The 23867-nt window shown below is 39.3% G+C and overlaps 1 protein-coding gene across 12 annotated transcripts in view; it reads left to right on the top strand.

Moving 5' to 3' along the window:
• The window catches only part of tenm3 (teneurin transmembrane protein 3), an 861875-nt gene that overhangs the window by 110260 nt on the left and 727748 nt on the right, over positions 1-23867 (top strand). For all 12 annotated transcript variants that reach the window (XM_062995505.1, XM_062995517.1, XM_062995516.1 and 9 more), the window contains one exon: positions 21165-21205. The gene's annotated coding sequence lies outside the window, so the exon portion shown is untranslated. The remainder of the gene's footprint in view (positions 1-21164; positions 21206-23867) is intronic.

Genomic DNA, 23867 nt, shown 5'->3' with positions numbered 1-23867 from the left:
ATCCAGCCAACAGCGCCCCGTGGGCGGCGTCCTGTGACCACTGATGAAGGTCTAGAAGATGACCGACTCAAACAGCAGCAATAGATGAGCGATCGTCTCTGACTTTACATCTACAAGGTGGACCGACTAGGTAGGCGTGTCTAATAGAGTGGACAGTGAGTGGACACGGTATTTAAAAACTCATACCAGCACAACACACACTAACACACCACCACCATGTCAGTGTGACTGCAGTGCTGAGAATGATCCACCACCTAAATAATACCTGCTCTGTGGTGGTCCTGACCATTGAAGAACAGCATGAAAGGGAGATAACAAAGTATGCAGAGAAACAGTCAGGACTACAGTCAGTAATTGTAGAACTACAAAGTGCTTCTATATGGTAGGTGGAGCTGATAAGATGGACAGTGTGTAGAAACCAGGAGGTGGTTTTAATGTTGTGGCTGATCAGTGTATATATCATCAGGCAGTCAGTAGGAGGTGCTGTTGCAGCAGCAGTGCTGTGACTCCCAGTCTGGACTCTGACCTGGGTCTGGTTCCCTTAGGGTTAGGTTTAATATACAGCATGTGAAAGTGCCGTTCCAGTTCCAGTGGCAGATCGAACAACAGTCACAGTGGTGCAGTAAATGGCCACCATTTCCCAGTTCAGCTTTATCTTTTGTAATGATGCACAGAGCTGTCAGACAGCCTGGCCATATTCCATTAACTCTGTACACAAGCAAATGAGAGCCGTCAGTGACGCCAACACAACAATAACACTAATGTTTCTGAGCGCTCCCTCACCACGGTCAAGCGGGCTTTATTTCTCCTTCTCTTGCTTCATGGTGTCGTACAAGGCTGTCATCTGCTTTTTTATGGCCCCCTCCTGCTAGTGTACTGGTGATCCGGGGAGATAGAGAGAGATAGGGAATAAAAGAGAGAGAGAGAGAGAGTAAGAGAGCGAGATGGGTGGAGGGAAGAAAAGATCATTTTGCCGAGACCTGAAGCGTTACGCAGTATCAGGGCTGGGCAAATTCAATAAAGAAACAATCAAGCACGGTAACACGGCATAATGGCTTTTTAAAAAAGATAAATGTTTGGTAAATGACTCCTTGATGTCCAGGAGGAAAGCATGAGAATGGCTTTGCGCATTAGGCGAAGAAAAGCCTCCTCCTGACCCAGCTGCTGCTTTCTGATTACCAGCCAAATTGCAGGAGAGTTCCTTTTGTCTTTGCTGGAGAAGGCCATTCTTTTTGCTTTCTTCACCCAATGTGCGGCGGGCATGAATAAGGTAAAAGGTTCATTAGGACCTGGTTATACCAGCTTATTTCACAAGATTTACATTCGTCCACGTTTTCACTGCGCCGGTTTCTGGTGCGAATAAATTTCGCTAGAGGAAATGGGTGAAACTTTGTGCAAAGTTTAGATTCGTTGATTCGAATCTTTGACCCATGAATTTGCATTTGCGATCAATATAATTGCTCTGCTACAATCCATGTGAACATCCCCCTTCTAATTATTGGCTTTAAGTGGTTTAGCTACACCCATTCGTTCACATGCGAATTTCGGTTCATAATCCGAAATTTGTTCGTACGTTAAGTTGAAAAAAAAAATCGCTCGTAACCCAAAATGTTTGTATGGTAAACGGTTCGTAAGTCAAGGGTCTACTGTATGTTCGTATTTTTTTCAGTCTGGATTTTAAATCATGGTTAATTTGACGAGCTGCACTTTGTAGCGTCTTGAAAGAAGTTCCTGTAGAGCAGTGGCTCTCAACCTTCATAATCTGCTCTTTAATAGCCAGTCTCAGGCCACACACGTGCATTCATGTGTAGACGTAATGGGTGTACAGTATAGAGGTGTAAGTCACACCTCAATGTGTCTAGAACCACTTGGTTAAGAAGCCCTGACGCAGAGAGCGTTTGGGATTCACACGTTTCAGAATAGACCTGCTTGCCGACACATCTAATTAACAAGCGGATGATTGTAGTTAGGGTTGCCAGATTTCAACACTGCCAGTCCCAGCTTGACATGACCTGGAGCTTTATTCACATTTATTTGCGTCCTTATGTAATGTAGCCTGACTTGATCTTCATTCTTACGACTCTGCACCTACAATTCCTGGAATGTCCGAGCAAACAGTGTTAATACACGATTATTTTATATTATTTTATATTAGGGCTGCACCTAACGATTATTTTTTCAATTAATCGATTAGTCTAAACTTATTTACTGCTTATTTTAAAGGGGTTTATGTGTGCGCTTACATAAAATAATGAAAAACAGAATTCATCTTAATGTTTCAATATTTTCTCTAATCTTCTCTTAACACAATATGAACTTCAGGGCTTTATTAAAAAAAACCTTTGTTAAAAGGTACCTGTATTGTAATGTCAAACATAAAATCTCCCTAAAATTAAAGCAAGAACTTGTAAAATTCAAGTAAAGGAATATAGAATGCCTTTATTTGTCATATATACATCTACAGATGTTCAGTACAACAGGAATTCTTTCTTTGCATATTCCAGCTTGTTTGAAAAGTCCTTCACACTTCTTAGCTTGACCCTTAAAAAGAGAAACATAAAGCAGATCAGGATTACAGTGATGGGGGCATCATCACTACTGTGTTATCAGATCTCTCATCAGACAAACACTAGATCTCAAATTTAAATCACTGTGACCGTTTTATTTGATCACTGTATACCACAGCAACTCTTTACCTGAAATATAGAATCAAAATTCTACCTAAAAACTAAACTTCAAACTTAAAATGGTTATAACTGGGAATTACTTCATTCTGGTGTAATATGTAGTTACGGTAATCACTGGTAAATGTAGTTTTACATCAATGAAGTGCAAATAAATAAATAAAATGATTTACAGGCTGTAGTGACAGGCTGTAATGTTAGTTTAAACTTTTCTCTTCCTCCAACACGACATTAAAGTAAACAAAAATATAAAACGTGTGAATAACAATCTTACATAACGTCTGGTGCTACATTACGTTACCGCTACAGCAACGGTGCAGAAATTACTTTAATTGTTACATTTATTTTACTAACATGTGGCGATAAAGACAGAAAATCAACTTTATAGCGACTACTACTAACGTTAGCACCGTAGCTACATGTGTTAATAGTCCTAATATATAACTCTAGGGTGGAGAAATACATGTGAACAGACTTACCGTCGTATTTGAACATGTTTTCTTTGCCAAATCTGCTAATTCTGTTCAGCAGGACATTTCAGTGGTTGTTTTCTTGCATCACTCTGCAATTAACCTGTAAGACAATAAAGAAGCAAGATTTAGGGTGATCTAGGGTCCAAAGAGACTAACATTTAGCAAGTGTCGCCAGGAGCAGAGGGGTTAAAAGCCTCGCTCAAGAGCCCAACAATGGCTGCACGGAGGAGCCAGGATTTGAACCTACAGCTTCTTTTTAATAGCCCAAAGCTTCACCCACTAGACTTCTGCTGGTAAGGCAGGGTTTAAAAAAATTGCGTCGTAGACAAAAATAAGAATAATTAAAGGTACTCAAACGCCCCTTGTGGAGGCTTTATGTTACATCTTGTATAGAGAGGGTAAGATGTGTTGTGTTGTCCGGGTCGCGTAAAAAATCATGGACAAAATGTGGGTCACTTGAAAAACTTACTATTATAATTTAATTACAAATGATCATATTTTAATTTACAAATATTTTGCCTGTCCTAGTCATTCAACCCAAATCTGGTGTCTTTTATTCCTCGCAGGCTTCATGCTTCTCCAGACACGATAAATCTGACGTGAAAATCCATGATATTTATTTCACAGAATCTTCTTTTAGACGTGATAGAAAGTGATCGCTGTACTGATCGCTCTGCAGCACCATAGTGTCAGACGCACTGAATCAGAACTGGGATTAAACGTGGAACTGGATCTACTGTAAAGCTCCTCTGTTATAGGATATTACACACTTAGAGCAGCCTATCAGAAAGCAGGAATTTCTGTTGCCATTGTATACGTTACGATTGACAGACGTGTGTCCCTGTAGACGGAGATTTCTCATGGAGATTGGAGGATGAGTCTGCTGGAGTTCATTGCCTCCTGCACTAAGCTGAATTTATCATTGTTATCTGATCTGTACCTGCACATGGACCATCCATCAGCGGGGGGTAATAGTGGGAGATCAGGGCCGCTACAGAGAGGATGAAGGTGCATTCCTTAATCCTCATCCTCCCTTCACTGCGATGCCATCCTTTCAGAAATACGGCGATCACTGAGCTCTGTCTGCACAGACTATAATTCATGAGAGAGAGAGAGAGAGAGAGAGAGAGAGAGAGAGAGAGAGAGAGAGATGGTAATGGTGTATGATAGCAGCATTCTCATCTTTATGTTTAGTAAGAGCAATGAAAATGCATTACATCACAGACGGTGTGTGTATGTGAGACCTGTTGATCAATCTCTACAGTAGTGCATTCATTACTACATAAAAACACATTAAATATACACTATATGGCCAAAAGTATTTGGACACCTGATTATGAGCTTGTTGGACATACTGTTTTAAAAACAAACTGTATTAGAAGTGACGTCTATGTGACCCTTTCAGCTAGAACAACAGTCGCTCTTATGAGAAGGTTTTTGACAAGACTTTGAAGTACGTCTGTGGGAATTTGTACCCATTCAGTAAAAATATGAGAGCATTTGTATGGCTGAGCACTGATGCTGATGTTCCAGTTCATTTTAAAAGCTCTTCAGTGGGGCTGAGGTCAGGGCTCTGTGCAGGACACTGGAGTTTCTTTAAACTGAGATTTTTTCACATGGCACATTCATGCTAAAACAGGAAAGGACCTTCCCTAAACTGTTGCTGCTAAGTTAGAAGCATATCATTTCTTTTATATAATTGACTTATTACACCGGCGGCACGATGGCTCAGTGGGTAGCACTCTCGCCTCACGTTAAGAAGGTCCTGGGTTCGATCTTCTCCCCGAGTCTGCGTGGGTTTCATTCTGGAGCAGTCCAAAAACATGCAGTCAGGTTAATTGGAGATACTGAATTGCCCTATAGGTGAATGTGTGTATGTGTGTCTGCCCTGCGATGGACTGTCACCCCATCCATGGTGTTACTGTGTGCCTTGCGCCCATTGAAGAGCTGGGATAGGCTCCGGCGCCCCCTGCGACCCTGACTGGATAAGCGGTTGAGAAAGTGAGTGAGTGATTTATTACATCTGTTAGCAACTGCTGTGACTGTCCCAATATTTTTATTCATATAGTGTATTTAAAAATTGTTCACTTCAAATATTCAGTACAGCCTCCTCTCCTCTGGGAAGGCTTCTCATTCTCACTAGAATGTCTTTGTTAAGTGTCTGTGTGAGTGTGTGACTGTTCTGAGACCTGGCTCGCAATCGACATTACATCCATCTCAAGTTCCTCCTCTATAGTTCCTCCACAACTAACTTAAACCAAGTCTATATGGCTCTACTTTTGCAGATTCACATACTGTTGTCTCAAAGGTAGAAGCATATATATATATATATACCGATTAGCCATAACATTAAAACCACCTCCTTGTTTCTACACTCACTGTCCATGTTATCAGCTCCACTTACCATACAGAAGCACTTTGTAGTTCTACAATTACTGACTGTAGTCCATCTGTTTCTCTGCATGCTTTGTTAGCCCCCTTTCCCCCTGTTCTTCAATGGTCAGGACCACCACATTATTTAGGTGGTGGATCATTCTCAGCACTGCAGTGACACTGACATGGTGGTGTGATTTTAAACACCGTGTCCACTCACTGTCCACTCTATTAGACACTCCTACCTAGTTGGTCCACCTTGTAGATGTAAAGTCAGAGACGATCGCTCATCTATTGCTGCTGTTTGAGTCGCTCATCTTCTAGACCTTCATCGGTGGTCACAGGACGCTGCCCACGGGGTGGACTATTCTCAGTCCAGCAGTGACAGTGAGGTGTTTAAAAACTCCAGCAGCGCTGCTGTGTCTGATCCACTCATACCAGCACAACACACACTAACACACCACCACCATGTCAGTGTCACTGCAGTGCTGAGAATGATCCACCACCTAAATAATACCTGCTCTGTGGGGGTCCTGTGGGGGTCCTGACCATTGAAGAACAGCGTGAAAGCAGATGGACTACAGTCAGTAATTGTAGAACTACAAAGTGCTTCTATATGGTAAGTGGAGCTGATAACATGGACAGTGAGTGTAGAAACAAGGAGGTGGTTTTAATGTTATGGCTGATCGGTGTATGGAATACAGTAATCCCTCGCTATATCGCGCTTCGACTTTTGCGGCTTCACTCTATCGCGGATTTTATTTGCAAGCACGTCTACATTTAAATCGCGGATTTCTGCTAGTGATGGGTCGGTCGCGAACGATCCGGCTCTAAGAGTCGGCTCTTTAAAGTGAACGACGGGATCCGGCTCCTGGTTGGGAGCCGATTCGTTTTTTTTTCCGTGTTTTCCCCCCGTTTTTTTCTGTTAAAGCCGCACGTGATTGGTCAAGATGCGTAGTGGCGTGCACACGAACAGGAGGGAGAGAAAGAGAACTTAATAAAGTTCTGCAGACAAGGGGGGTGTGTTCGAAAAGCTAGCTCTCTCTCTACATAGACGCATTTTACATCATCCTGTGAGCGCTCCCGATTAGGAGGCTGTTCCAAATCCTAGATGACTTAAAATCCTCACTTCTTAACATTTTATTTTCACTCAAAAACGAGTGAGCATCCGACGCTGCCTTAGTGATCAAGTGACGGTGCGGACAAACGAATGGAGTTCTTTTCAAACGTAAATAAAATATTACTGATTCTTAACTTGTAACCGTTATCGTTACATGAAGGGAAATGTTATATTGACGTTAGCATGGTGTGCTACCTCAATCCATTGGTTTTAATGACAAGATGCTAAATGCTAAAGCCGATGGAATCGGGTTATAAAAATAACCATATAAACACATGGTTTTTACTTTGCGGATTTTCACCTTTCGCGGAGGGTTCTGGAACGCAACCCTCGTGATCGAGGAGGGATTACTGTAGTATTAATAAGGAGTGGTGTTCATTATATACTTTTGACTATATATTGTATATAAAATGACCAGATTAAGAAACTCCTGGTTACAGGAGCGAGTGGTGGCGGAACACATAGATTCTCTGTATGAGAGTAATGGAAAGTTGATGGTTTAGGCCCCAATGCAACCTAGTTGCCACTGTTGGGCCCTTTAGAAACTCCCTTAACTTTTACTTGTTTGAAATATACTGGGTCACAATTGTAAACTGCTCTTAAACAGCATAAAAACAAATCTTTTAATCTTTTAGGCTGAAATAATGTGTAGCAGGTTCCTCAGTGTGGCACCTAATCATCAGCCATTTCACGTGTGTGTTAGCGTAGCTTCCCAGCGTCTCTGTCTGTGTCGAAACTTTGTCAGACTGTTGTTCAGCCATCCCGAGTCAGCATGTTTGTCGCACAGCGGCTTTGCAAATAATTACGATTCCAGTCAGGTCCGATCAATTTTTCATTGTCATCCCATCCATATACACGCGTATATACAGTGGAAATAAATATTGATCCCCTATTGATCCCCCCAGATCACTGAGAACGTAAACAAAATAAGAATGTACGACGTTCATATGCGCTGACACACACTGTACAAATCGTACAAGTGAGTAGATTAGCTCTGCAGCACACACCCTCCCTCTGTTCAGTCAGATTTTAAGGAAGCACACTATCCAAATTTGTCCAGAGTAAACAGAAGTGTCACTCAGTGTTCATCGAATCCAAAGACTGTGTGATATTGAACGTGTGGTACTGAATTCAAGTACTAATTGTTATTTTAAATTTACTGGGTGCAACCATGTTAAAGCACGGCAAAGGAGAGAGATTTCAATCACAGGATTCCAGTGAAACATAACAGGAGTTTGTAATTAAGAGATTTAATAGATCTGTGTGACGACTGAGTGGCTTTCAGAGAGCAGGTTGCCAAACAGGGGAGCTAAAAGCATAAACAGAAACAGACACGTGTGCAGCCCTCATCTTCTCGCCCCTGCATTCTGCACAGGCGTCTCTTCCGCCAATCAGGGTCCTTACACAGCGTATGAAGACCCACCCACCCACACGTAGTCCGGCCCCCACCCTGCAGATACGGTGGCCAATTAGTATCTGCTGCAGGCACTGCCAGTTACGTCCGCCGACCGGTGGCAACACCGAGTTTCGAACTGAATTGCCGTATGATTGCTAGGACGCCTCATAGTGCAGATTAACCAGTAAACGTCAGGCACTTGAACGCTGCGTGGATGAAAAACGTTAAATCGCTAAACACAAACCTTACATTTTGAATTACACGGGAAGCGACTCATTTCACGGTCCGTGGTGCGATTTTCAGGGTCGCGAATCATGTAGGACGTTAATGATTAGGTGTGCGTATATACAGTAGCTGCAGGCAACATGAATGCTATAAAGTTTGAAGATGTTGTTCTCGAACGTCAGTATCTCGCCTCACAAATCTTCACACGCACTCTTCAAAATCTTGTGAAAGACCTTTCCAAAAGAGTGGAGGCTGTTATCGCCGTAAAAGGATGATAAACCTGACTGTGAGCTATTTAAGTCTGGTTTCTTAGTTCTGTCCGATAGCAGAAAGCGCTCGATTGGAAATGCCAACGTGGAGTAATTAAGATTCAGCCGGTGTGTGTGCGGGACTGTGACCTCTCCTTGTACAATAGTAGTTTTATTGATGTTCCCTTGAGGCTGGGACATTATGGAAGTCTATTGTGGTCTGAACAGAAGCTCGGTCTGCATTCTCATACTGGTTTTGAGCTAATTTTTCACTTTATACCTGTACATGATGGTATGTGGTGTTGCACAATACATCATGAGCGCAGCATAATATGTAACGTCATACCAGCTTATTATTATTGTTGTTGTTGCTGCTGCACATCCTATTGCAGATTGTAATTGTAAATAGAGGTTAATATGGAGATTTAACAATCTCCATTCATCACAGCATATGACATCTGGTATGGCAGGTTTATGTCGGTGTTAAACCAGTTGTACCAGTGCTTAAGCTTCCAGAAGTGTTTAAGCTTTCAGAGGTTTACAGCTTTGACTTTATTCAGTCCACCCAAAACTTATTCACTTCAGATTACTGAAGGCCACAGCTGAAAAAAAAACGTCTTCATGCAGTGAAATACTGATAGAAGCGAGTGCATATCCAGCATGATTAACATTTATAGTATTATGACTTGCAGTGAATAATGAAATAGCTGCAGAACGACAATGGTCCCTCTAGCAGAATTAGATTTAATGTGTATCACAGTAAGACCGAGTAGCACTTTGGCTGAATATATCTCTGCGTCTCTCTCTCGCGCTCTCTTCGGCTCAGACTTTCTTCTGAAAAAATCCTCTTTGTGCCAAGTCACGGTACAAATGTTAGGCTTCGCAGAAGCACTTAATTTCAGATTGGAAAAGTGGCCCTAAAGTGAAGGCAATCCACTCATAATTACTTAGCCAGTGTGCTGAGCTGCAGGGGGTGCCAGTCAAAAGCAGCTTACAGGTGCGAGCTCAACTTTTCACCAGATAAATTCAACTCGTATGCTGATGGCTTAGTGTTGTTCTATGTTCTTCCACTGAAAATAAAGGAGAAAAAGAATATTAGTATACATTTATTTACATACATTTTACTTATTAGGATTTTAACATCATGTTTTACACTTCGGTTACATTCATGACAGAAATGACAAGATTCATCAGTTCAAGTTTAATATCAAACACAGTCATGGACAATTTTGTATCTCCAAATCACCTCACTGGCACGTCTTTGGACTGTGGGAGGAAACCGGAGCTCCCGGAGGAAACCCACGCAGACACGGGGAGAACATGCGAACTCCACACAGAAAGGTCCCGGACCATTCCACCTGGGGATCGAACCCAGGACCTTCTTGCTGGGAGGCGACAGTGCTACCCACCGAGCCACCGTGCCACTTTTATACATTTAAATAAAAAAATAAAAAAATATATATATTAAGATTCTCCTAAAAGACACTGGTACCACACAGGCACCCTTTACAGAAACTGTACTCTATTAAAATGAAGAATGATGAACGAACACTGTGTCTCTAACAGTCCACCTACAGCCAGCGCTAACACGGCATGTGTTTCTAATAAAGATGTCAGGAAGTTTAACTAACATTTAAAAATCCCAACAACACAGCTGCACCTGCTACGCTCATACCAAAACAACACCATGTTATCATATTAGTGTCAGTGCAGTGGTTCATATCTTAATAACATCTGGTCAGTTGTGGTTAAATGGAAAAGATCTGAGCAGCAAGATTTTTCTTTAAATAGAACTTTCTAACATCTAACATTTACACTTCGACATCTTGGACATTTTGACTAACCGGTTGCTAACTGAATTGCCGTAGGATTGCTAGGACGCCTCATAGTGCAGATTAACCAGTAAACGTCAGGCACTTGAACGCTGCGTGGATGAAAAACGTTAAATCGCTAAACACGAACCTTACATTGTGAATTACACGGGATCCCAACAACACAGCTGCAGCTGCTACACTCAGACTCAGACTCAGCTTTATTGTCATTCAAAACCATGTACATGATTAAAACGAAATGCAGTTACTCAGGTCTCGGTGTGTGTAAACATAATAAAATATAAAATATAAATAGCAAGAGAAACTATGTTTAGTAAAAATAAAACTTAAGACTTAAAAACTAGAAGAAATAACTAAGATATGAATCTTAAATATTTACATTTACATTCAAGTATTGCACAGGAACTACCATACCAGAACACCAGACTACCATACCACTACCATACCACTCATACCAGAACAACACACCGCGTTATCATATTAGTGTCAGTGCAGTGGTTCATGTCTTAATAACATCTGGTCAGTTGTGGTTAAATGGAAACTCTTTATTTATAACTGGGGTACATGAGGAAAACAAAGTGTTCAAAGCAACAGGTGGAATACAGTCAGTAACTGTATAACCCACAATGTTTATCCCAATGGTAGGTGTAATTAATGAAATAATGAATGAATGTACGTACCTGATGGGTGTACCTAATAAAATGCTCTGTGAGTGTTGTTATGACATTATAATAACGCTGTAGATGCACATCATTGGTGCAGCAGTATGAGGATACTGTGAGGACGTCTGTACGGCTGGTAATGGTCGGAAATTACACGTTTAATCTCTCAAATCCTCAGTTCAGTCAGAATCTGAATCTGGAGCTTAATGGAGTCTGAAGAATAGAAAATATTTCTCAATGCTAATTAAAGTGGTGGCAATATTGATGCTACTTTTTCCACTTCACTTCCTTTCTCTTATTCTTACTTCAGCTGTTCGGTCGCTTTATTTCCCTCCTCTTAACACACGACTCCATTTCTCACGCACGCTCGACTGCTCGGCTTCTTCCTGCCTCCCCACCGAGGCCGAGTTCATGCTAACCTCGATCTGCTCCGGCACCGAGAGGCTTATTTAAACCACCTCAATGAGAATGTTTCCTCAGATTATTAAATAAGTGCAGAACAACAGGTGTGGAAGATGCGGCGCCACCGGGGATCACAATCTGTTTTTAATCCTTGTAAAGATTACCAGCCCTGAATAAAGCTGTAACCACCGTCTTCATTTAGCCTGCACAGTTTCCATTTACTGCATTTAGCAGATACTTTTATCTAAAGAGACTCACGATTCCAGTTTGAGAGGTTGAGGGTCAGGGGCCTTGCACAGGGGCCCAACAGAGGCCACGCAGAGGCTGTGAGGCTTGAACAGACAACCTTTTTATTACTAGACAGGCCTTGAATAAAGCTGTAACATTTACATTTTCGGCATTTAGCAGATACTTTTATCCAAAGCGACTTACAGTACTGTGACAGTATGTTGTCTAAGCATTTGAAAGTTAAGGGCCTTGCTCAAGGGCCCAACAGTGGCAACCTGGCAGTGGTAGGGCTTGAACCAGCGACTTTTGGATTAGTAGTCCAGTACCTTAACCACTAGGCTACAGCTGCCCTAACCAGTTTACATTTACTGCATTTAGCAGCCACTTTTATCCAAAGAGACTTATGATTGTGATTGAGTCCAGTTTGAGCAGTTGAGGGTTAGGGGCCTTGCACAGGGGCCCAACAGAGGCAACTTAGATGCAACGTCTTGAACAGGCAACCTTTTTACATTTTCATTTTTGGCATTTAACAGACGTGTTTATCCACAGCGACTAACAGTACTGTTACAGTGTACAGTCTGATCAATTGAAGGTTAAGGGCCTCGCTCAAGGGCCTTGCACAGCAGCAACCTGGCAGTTGTGAGGCTTGAACCAGCGACCTTCTGATTACTAGTTGATTACTAGCTACCACTGCCCTCAAATCTAACTCATTATAGACACATTCTAGCTGCTCTTATCAAGAAAGACAAGCTTTAACTGGTCAGGTAGAGCCAGCTAGCACTAGTGGTTAAAATAAGACACAACAACATTTTAGTCTGTTTCTTTCACTCTGGTATTTTTCTTCATTGGTCATTTGTTTCAAAGAATCAAAAAGCAGTTTGCATTTCCTCAGACAATCATTCGTGAATTGGTTCTTTAACTCAAATGAAATTGATTTGTAAGCAAAAGACAGAACAGCCATGAAATGTAATCCCTTAAATTTACTGCTACACTGAGCAACATCACTAAAATAAAACCACACTCGACATTATATAACACCATCACAGCGCTACCAGCTAGCTCCTTTCATCTAACACTTATTATATCTGCTCTGTTTGGGGACTTCCTGTTTGGAAGTGTTCACAATGTCTTGCTGATTTTTATTTGCTAAACCGAAGCCCTGATTCACAGTGACATTTTGAAGGTCTGTTTGTTCTGTTATTCTAAACTGACCACTGGCTTTTGGATTTCTCTTTACAATGGGTTATTCCTTACTTTCAATCAAACTGACATCTGTTTCTCTACATACTTTGTTACCCCCTTTCACCCTGTTCTTCAATGGTCAGGACCCCCACAGGACCACCACAGAGCAGGTATTATTTAGGTGGTGGATGATTCTCAGCACTGCAGTGACACTAACATGGTGGTGGTATTAGACACTCCTACCTAGTCGGTCCACCTTGTAGATGTAAAGTCAGAGACGATCGCTCATCTATTGCTGCTGTTTGAGTCGGTCATCTTCTAGACCTTCATCAGTGGGCACAGGACGCTGCCCACGGGGCGCTTTTGGCTGGATATTTTAGGTTGGTGGACTATTCTCAGTCCAGCAGTGACAGTGAGGTGTTAAAAAACTCCAGCAGCGCTGCTGTGTCTGATCCACTCATACCAGCACAACACACACTAACACACCACCACCATGTCAGTGTCACTGCAGTGCTGAGAATGATCCACCACCTAAATAATACCTGCTCTGTGGTGGTCCTGTGGGGGTCCTGACCATTGAAGAACAGCGTGAAAGGGGGCTAACAAAGTATGTAGAGAAACAGATGGACTACAGTCAGTAATTGTAGAACTACAAAGTGCTTTTACAGGGTGTCCCAACATGAACTGACATTTGAAATTTTCCACCTTTTTTTCGTGGCAAAACCAGAGTTAGAGATTTTTAAATTGCCGTCATTAGTAAACGTTGAGGTTAAATCATGAAAAGGTACACAATCGAACAAAATGTCACGAGGGGGCTAAGGGACAAGACAAAAGGGGCGGACACACATGCAGAGATGTACAACACAAACTAAGATTTATTAATAACAAAACACAAGACAAAGAGGGCATAAAGCAAACAAGGTAAAACAAAGCTAACAAGACAAACTAGGCAAACAAGGAGAAACACTGAACCAAGATAAACAAGACTAAACAAGGACAAAGAGGCTAACTAAGACTAAACAAGACTAACAAAGTGAACTAGGCAAACAAACATAGCAAACTATGCTAACAAGGCAAAATAGGCTAACAAGACTAAACTAGACTAAACCCTAAGCTAAGCTAACAAACAAAAGTCTAACAAGATAAACATAACTAAACACAGCTAAACTAGGCTAAACAAGCTAACCTAAATCCTAAGCTAATTATACTAAACTAAGCTAAGGTAACAAGACAAACAAACTAAACTAACCTAACAAGACTAAACAAGATTTACAAAAACAAGCAAGAACAAACCAGGTCCAACACCACACCAAGAGTTGTCCCAGAGAAGGGGTGTGGCAGGAGACAGTGTGTGCTCACGCAGAGGGGGGCGTGGCACACAGGAGCTCAGCGTCACACAAAATTGTAAAAATTCACTTTAAAAATGTAATGGACGTGTTATCTTTGGGGTTATCTTAAGGATAAAGTGTACACCAACAAACCACAATCCATTGAGGACCTGAAAGTAGAAATTCGACACGACATTGCTGAAATTTCTCAGCAATCATGTCATCGTGTCCTGGAAAATTTCATCAAAAGAGCGACATGCGCTGCCACGGTCGAGGCCGTCATTTGTCAGATGTTTTGTTTCATACATAACCTCCATGTCTTTACTTTTAAATAAAAAATGTGTTTTATTAAAAAATTAAAATGTCAACTCATTTTGGGACACCCTTTATATGGTAAGTGGAGCTGATAAAATGGACAGTGAGTGTAGAAACAAGGACGTGGTTTTAATGTTATGGCTGATCGGTGTAGTTTTAAAAAATGAAATGAAATGAAAAATCGTACTATCTTACCCTCCTGTAATCTAGGCTGGAGTTATTTTACCATGTGAGAGAGTCATCAATTCACAGCGCAATTTTAAAATGGTGCTTAAAACTAATAGTTTCATAACTCATAGAATAAAAATGAACAATCACTGAGTGCTCAAACATTAGAACACTAGAAATACATTCTCACGATGAGGCACAGTTCAACAAATCCAGATCATTTTAAAAGTCATATAATCAATAAAATCCTGAAGTAAATTAGGTTACATTACCTTAAACAGCTGAGGCCATTAAACACGGGAGAATCTCTCCCATCATCCAGGCTGGGTCTGCTACATTCACATCTACAGCATTTAGCAGATGCTTTTATCTAAAGCGACTTACAATTATGACTGATCACAATTTGAGCAATTGAGGATTGAGGGCCCTGCTCAGGGGCCCAACAGTAGTAGCTTGGCAGTAGTGGGGCTTGAATCAGCAACCTTTTGAGTATGAGTCTAGTACCATATTCACTGAGCTACCACTGAGCTACCACTGCCCATGTTAATAATACATTTCAATACCACTACTAATAATTATTTATATGTACTAATTTACTAGAAATAATATTAATAATACTAAAGGCCTCAGCAAACTTCATGCAGAGATGACATTCGCCTGGCTTCAGCGACCAATGTGACGTAATTGCAGAGAAAGTGAACAACCACAGACGTCGTGTGGTGGCTTCGCTCGCCTCGTCGCGCACATGGAAGACGAACTTCGCAGACGACGACACTCCGCAACAACGCCTGTGATTGGTCGGTAAAAAAAGAGGCGTGCCATGAAAACTAACATGGACAATTTTGAGGAGCGTCTCAACTGTGATCATCGGCTGCGTCCGAAATCGCATACTTCCGTACTGAACAGTACGCAGGTGCGGGTGGTGTGTCAGAATATGTAGTATTCATTAAACACAGCGCGAAAAGTACCTATAAACATATAGACAGATATACAGATATACAGACAGACAGACAGACAGACAGATAGATATACAGATAGATATACAGATAGATAGATAGATAGATAGACAGACAGACAGACAGACAGACAGACAGACAGACAGACAGACAGACAGATAGATAGATAGATAGATAGATAGATAGATAGATAGATAGATAGATAGATATACAGATAGATATACAGGTAGATAGATAGATAGATAGACAGACAGACAGACAGACAGACAGATAGATAGACAGATATACAGATAGATATACAGATAGATATATAGATAGATAGACAGACAGACAGACAGATAGATAGATAGATAGATAGATAGATAGATAGATAGATAGACAGATAAAGGGATAGATAGATAGATAGATAGATAGACAGACAGAAAGATAGACAGACAGACAGACAGACAGACAGATAGATAGATAGACAGACAGACAGATAGAAAGATAGACAGACAGACAGATAGACAGAAAGATAGATAGATAGACAGACAGACAGACAGACAGATAGATAGATAGATAGATAGATAGACAGACAGACAGATAGATAGATAGAGACAGACAGATAGAAAGATAGACAGACAGACAGATAGACAGAAAGATAGATAGATACAAAAACATAAAATATAAAATCTAATATCTCTTTATATCATCTGGTTACTGCTAAACAAATTTAGAGCTTTGAGGTGTTGAAATGTTAAAAGCATTTATTTTAATTAACACAATTATTTGAAGATGCTCGGTGTCACAGCGACAAACTACGGCAGCCCACTACTGCTGGGATCCAGGGTTTAAATCTGTAGTGGTGCTATCGACCTCCCGGGTGTCTGTATACAGTCTTGACATTGCAATAAATTGGCATCCTGTCTGGACTGTGTTACTGCATAGTGCCCAGTAATCCTGGGGAGACTGTATTCACTGCGACCCTGACCGAGATCGAACAGCGTAAAAACATGAAGAATATGGTGTATTTTTTGTGCTCATTTCATCCATCACTGCATCACAGTTTGTGTTTGAATTCGTGTTCATGTGAACGTTCGGTCCATCGTCTCTGATTGTGTTCAGTTTCATGCTGAGCTCCGTATTACTGACGTTCACTCGTTCCTCCTGACTGAAATGACTGTGTAGTTCTGACTAACACTTCCTGCAGCACTTTATGGGCGTCACATCAGTGCATTAGAGCTGGAATAACTTGCAGAAAGACTTTATTACCACAGATTCATGAGGCTATTTACTGTGATGCCCTGAACAAACACTTCTGAGTAGTACACTTAAGAGTTGTCTTTCAGAAGCACCACCATCACTGCATATACATAAGAACTAAAACTCCTCAAGCTTCCAACTTTATGGCAACCGTCCTTCTGTGAACATTACAAGGTCCATAAATAATAATAATAATAATAAAATTTGATTTGAAAAGCGCCTTTCATGACACCCAAGGGCGCTGTACCATAAAAATAAAGAAAAATCAGAGTAAAAATAAAAATACAAACAGCTCTGAGGCGGCACCGTGGCCTCACAGCAAGAAGGTCCTGGGTTCGATCCCCAGGCGGGGCGGTCCGGGTCCTTTCTGTGTGGAGTTTGCATGTTCTCCCTGTGTCCGCGTGGGTTTCCTCCGGGTGCTCCGGTTTCCTCCCACGTCCCAAAGACATGCAGTCAGGTTAATTGGAGACACTGAATTGCACTATAGGTGTGGGTGTGTATGTGTGTCTGCCCTGCGATGGACTGGCGCCCCGTCCAGGGTGTTACTGTGTGCCTTGCGCCCATTGAAAAGCTGGGATAGGCTCCATCACCCCCCCGCGACCCTGATTGGATAAGCGGTTAAGACAGTGAGTGAGTGAGTGAACAGTTCTGGGTCACCCAAACCAGATGAAAGGATGAGTTTTGAGACGAGTTGTGAACACGGCTGCAGATGAACGAGCACGTCACTGAAGAGGGAGAATATTCCACAACGTGGAGCCAGTGACACTGAATGCCCCGTCACCCAGTGTACACAGTTTAGAGGGAGGAACTTTGAGCGGATGCAAGTTGGATGCGGGGCCATGCAAAGATCTAAATTCATACTGTATCTGACATGGTTCATCATTTTGGCATAAATAAAGCTCAACCCCACTCTACTGAACTGAAACGTCTTGTTGTGAGCAAGACCTTATCGTCCAGCCTGACAAGTGCTGTTATGAGTGAACGAGCACACATTTTAACACACACACTTGGGTGAGTGGTTTGGAACACGTCCTTTTTGGACTGATGATGATGAGAGATTTTGGTAGGTCATGTTTAATGAACGAAGTGTGTGGTTTGGGCCACAGCGTTTATCTGGCCTATTCAGTAGTCCAAATATAGGCTGTGAATTGAGACACGTTCGCTGTAGAATAGTAAATAAGACATGTGGTTTGGGACGTGTCCCCAGTGGAATAATAATGTGTAATAAATAGCGTGTCCGTTTTTAAATAAACTGTACAGTGAGTCTTACTATAGGGAATAGGGTGCGATTTTAAACCCAACGGAGTGTGTGTGTGTGGTTTGTGACACATCCGCTGCAGATTAATGATAATGAGATATTTGTGGTGGTGTGGTATGTGACCTATATAGTAAATAGGTTGTGTGGTTTGGGACATGTCCACAGAAGTAATAATAAGGAGGTGGTTTCGTGGTGCGTACAGTATGTGGCCTACATACTGAATAGGGTGTGTGGTTTGGGACGAACCAGGTAGTGAATAAAAGCCGTTGCTAGACTGTATGGCTGATTTCACTCTGTAGTAGCGGGTGAGTAGGGTGGGATTTGAAATACAGCACTTGTGGTGGACTTGTGATGGTGGTTATGTAGCATATATAGTGGCGATGCTGTGTAGCGTGGGACGCGTCCTGATCTGGACATGTGGACTGATAACGTTTGTGTATTGAAAAAGGTGTGTGATTTGGGACACGAACATGTAGTGACATGCAAACTAATGATGACAAGAAATCAGTGGCATTTATAAAGCCTCACTAGTTATTAGGGTGTGAGATTTGGGACACGCCCATGTAGTGACATGTACACTAATATTAGTGAGACATTTGTATCATTTATAAGGTCTGTAGAATAAAACTTGCGTGTGATTTAGGACATGTCCGTGCACTGACATGTTCACTAATAATGATGTGACATTCGTGTCATTTATAAGGTCTGTGTAGTAAATGGGGTGTGTGATTTAGGACATGTCCACGAGGTGACATCTGGAGTAATAACAGTGAGACATCTGTGGTATTGATGTGGCTTGTGTAGTAAATAGGGTGTGTGGACTGGGACACGCCCATGTAGTGACATGTTGAGTAATAATGATGAGTGTTTTGTGGTATTTACGTGGCTTGTGTAGTAAGTAGGGTGTGGGGCTTGGGAACAAACTTCAGTTAAGGTCAAGTGCTGATGATGATAGTGCTGATTTTTTATCATCATTATCATCATCATTATTATTAAATGTATTGTTATTACATTTAGCATTATTTTATTTTATTTTATTATTATTATTATTTGTGTCATTATTTATATTATTATTATTACTATAAAATGTATTATTACATTTAGCATTATTATTTTTATAATTATTATTGTCATTATTATTATTATTATTATTAGTTTTGTCATTATTATTATTATTATAAAATGTATTATTACATTTAGCATTATTATTCTTATTATTTTTATTATTATTATTATTATTATTATAAAATGTATTATTATTACATTTAGCATTATTATTATTATTATTATTATCATTATTATTATTATTATTATTATTATTTTTGTCATTATTATTATAAAATGTATTATTATTACATTTAGCATTATTATTATTATTATTATTATTATTATTATTTTTGTTATTATTATTATTATTATTATTATAAAATGTATTATTATTACATTTAGCATTATTATTATTATTATTATTATTATTTTTGTCATTATTATTATTATTGTTATTATTATTATTATAATTATAAAATGTTTTATTATTACATTTAGCATTATTATTATTATTATTATTATAAAATGTATTATTATTACATTAAGCATTATCATTATTATTATTATTATTATTATTTTTGTCATTATTATTATTATTGTTATTATTATTATTATTATTAATATTATTATTATTACTATTATTATTATAATAATTATTATTATTATTATAATTTTTTATTATTATTATTATTATTGTTATTATTATTATTATTATTATTATTATTATTATTTATTACCTGCATTGTGCTACTGCGATTATTACGTCCCCATCATGATACATGTCAGTAAATGATGTTGGTGCCACGTTGGTGATGGTTTTTATGTGGCCTATTTAGGGAACTATGTCCCCATAGTGACCTGTACTGATAAGCAGGGCCATTTCTGTTGATGATTGTGTGGCATATATAGTTATTTACACTATGGGGCCTAAAGTTTGTGGACTTCATCCCCATTCAGGCACACGACAGCATTTACTCCTGTAGTACGACTTTCCACAAGATTTTGGAGTGTACCTGTGGGCATTTGTGCCTATTCAGTAAAAAAAGAATTCGTCATGTCAGGCACTGATGTTTAAAGAGAAGGACTGGCTCACAGTGGATGTCTCAGTTCATCTCTAATGTGTTTAACAGGTTTGAAATCGGGGCATTGGAGTTCCATCACACTAAACCAGCCAAAGAAGGACTTTTAGTGTCTTTGCTTTGTGCGCAAGCGTACAGTCATGCTGGCCTTCCTCAAACTGTTGCTACAATGGTGGAAGATTTGCTATTTATTCTATATAATTCAATCAGAAATGTATGTGGCTGAAACACCTGAACTTAAATAAAGGGGATGGGTGTCTACATACTTTTGATTATTCAGTGCATATCTGTATAGAACACTGGACACATCTGCAAACTTCAGTAGTATTGTGGATATGAATCAGGGTGTGATTTTGAACAAGAGTGCATCTCTACACACGTTCTCTCTACAAGGGAAGCAGAATTTAATTCCACACCGTCCTCCTTTGTTTTGTCGTTTCTCTCCCTGCCAGACCGGGTCCAGGAGTCGAGCTCGGTTCAGACCAGTAGATGGGGCACAAGAGCCACTCCTCTGCTGGATGGGGCCTTCTTCTCTGAGAGATCTCATTCTTGAGCGCAGGCCCGATGTGTGCAATTAGACTGCTAATGATAAGCTGTACTTTGGCTGACATTTTGCATATAAATGACACATTTGCGTGAAAGAGCTTCTTATATTCTTAATAGATGGAACAGAAATTGTGTTAAGTCCCTCTGATAGAACAGAAACGAGGCCGCGCTCGGGCCGGCCAGCAGAGTGAAACGGTGCTATTAAAGATCTCCAGCGTTCCATGGTTTCCTGGGAGAATAGCTTCTCTCCGAGTCTCTGTGTATCGTCATCACAATGCTTTTTGTTTGACTTTTTTTGGAAAGTCTCTGATGTAAAGAAAAGCCTTTGAGATATTTTCTGATCTCTAAATCTCTCTCTCTCTCTCTCTCTCTCTCTCTCTTCTCTCTCTTTTGTTCACAGACGAACCGCGCTCAGACCCTGGAGCATGGAAAACTCCTAACGTAAGTGCTGCTCTTGATCTCTTGATTGCGAATCACGTCGGCCTCAGCAATGCCTTTTATTTTAGGTCCTTCATTACTGACTCGCTAATTGCCGTGTAAATGGAAGCATTTGTTGAGAATCATTTATTGTTTGATCACTGCTTTCATTTTGCTCTACTAGAAATACAAGCAGTAGCTGGATTGTTAGCACTGTATCTATATTGTATTAAAATGTGTAAACTATAAACAAAGTGTCCTATAATTTAGCTACTAAGGTTTCCTGTATTTCTGTGTTTACAATATAAATATGATGCCTGTAGTTTTTTGTATTTTTTATTAATTAGATTAGTTAGAAAGTGGTACAATGTTGAAGCTGCAGTCAGAACTTATCACTTAAGTTTACATACGCTTGTAGATTTCAGCATGTTTTTATTAACATTTCATTTTATTTTTAGCATTTAGTACTGTGACAGTATATTGTCTAAGCAAGCGGGTTAAGGGCCTTGTTTCAGAGCCCAACAATTGCAACCTGGCAGAGGTGAGGCTTGAACCAGCAACCTTCTGAATACTAGTCCAGTACCTTAAATAATAAGGCTGTTTACTGTGAGTAGTTGGAATTAGTTTAATCTAAAATCAAAATAATTAGTCGTTTAAACTTTGTGACATGAGGTTCCTCGTTAGTAATTACAACTCAACTCAGCTGATCGACTTCTCTGTGCCCATATGAGTAGGTATTAATAAATTTGCAGCTATTAAAAATGACATTAAGCAGCGGTCTCCTGCCAAAACCTAAACTGCTACTTTATGCTAGGAGGAAATGTGTCCGAATGGTCAGACTTCATTTATAAACCACCAAACACAGGCCTTGTCCACTGTCAAGCAAGCTTTATGTTGCCTGGTTTTCTTTGTTCCTGCAATCAGGAACAAACTTAAGGTTGGAGATGCTGATAGTGATATTGATTGATTAATTAATTTATTGGTTTATAATTAATTTATTGAAATAGCATTTATAGTGCTGATTGTTATTGTATTGTTGTTATTATTATTATAACATTTATTATTATCATTATTATTAATTATTTTGTATTTTATTATAATTACTATAACATGCATTATTATTATTATTATTATTATTATTTTATTATTATTATTATTATTTCATTCATTATTGTTATTATTATTATTATTTTACTATTATTATTATAACATGCATTATTATTATTATTATTAGTAGTAGTAGTATTTATTATTAGTATTATTATTAGTAGTAATTATTATTATTATTATTACTATTATTATTATTTTGTTATTATTATTATTGTTATTATTATTATTATTATTATTATTATTGTTATTATAATAATAATAATAATTATTATTGTTATTATTATTATTATTAATAATAATTTGTTTTGTTATTATTATTATTATTATTATTATTATGATTATTATTTTTTTTTACCTGCATTGTGCTACTATGATTATTAGGTGTTTTTGAAAGGGAGCTGTCAGGACATGTTCTACATGATATTGGCAACTTGGTTTCTTTCACACACACACACACACACACACACACACACACACACACACACACACACACAGTGCACAGCATGCTGGGAGTTGCCTCTTTATTTGAGGTGATCTAGGCCCACCTCGGCCTAGCCCTCTCACTCCTGCTGCCCACCCACTGCCCGACTGATGACCTCTCACATCAGCTTACTGCACCCGTCCCTCCCACAGCACAGCCCTGCCAATCTACCTCACCATCCCAGCATGCACCTCTCTATTTTCACTCTGATCACAGATGTTTCTTCAGTGTACAGGGGTGGTGTGGTATAATAATATAGTGCATGAGGAACATCACAGTCTCCAGTATGTACTAGGAAGGAAGGAAATCATTTTATTTATGAAGCACAAAGTTAAAGAAAAAGAGAAAAGATATTTACATTACATTTGCATTTACATTTACAGCATTTAGCAGACGCATTTATCCAAAGCGACTTCCTTTACAGTTACAGTACACAGTCTGAGCAATTGAGGGTTAAGGGCCTTGCTCAAGGGCCCAACAGCAGCAATCAGGCATGGTGGGGCTTGAACCAGCGACCTTCTGGTTACTAGTCCAGTACCTTAACCACTAGGCTACGGCTTGCCCATATAAATGAAACTTTTTGAATCAGAAAAAAATCCTGAAATTAGATGAAGATTTTAAAACACTGATATCTGCAGTAAACACAAAGTGAGTAAATTTAGTTGTTGTTGTGAGGAAGCATTACAGGTATGAACCTAATGTAGGCCAGATCCTCCCCTTTAATGTACATTTAACTGAGAACGTAGTATATAATGCACTCTAAATGTATTTTAATAATAATAATATCATAATAAGATGTAACAGAAAGCAATAATAATAATATCATAATAATAGTAGTAATAATAATAATAATAATAATAATAATAATATCATAATAAGATGTAAAAGAAAGCAATAATAATAATATAATAATGGTAATAATAATAATAATAATAATAATTATTATTATTATTATAAATGATGTAATACAAATACTAATATAATACCAATAATAACAATAATAATAATAATAGATTTAAAATAAATACAAAACGCATTTTTCTTTCTGCAAGAATCCGAAATGAATTTGATTATGAATCTTATTATTGTTTTTAT

This window comes from Trichomycterus rosablanca, chromosome 5 (genome assembly GCF_030014385.1).
Source record: "Trichomycterus rosablanca isolate fTriRos1 chromosome 5, fTriRos1.hap1, whole genome shotgun sequence".
NCBI classification, from domain to species: domain Eukaryota; kingdom Metazoa; phylum Chordata; class Actinopteri; order Siluriformes; family Trichomycteridae; genus Trichomycterus; species Trichomycterus rosablanca.
The sequence above is the reverse complement of the archived record's forward strand: the minus strand, read 5'-3'. Positions and strand labels throughout refer to the sequence as shown.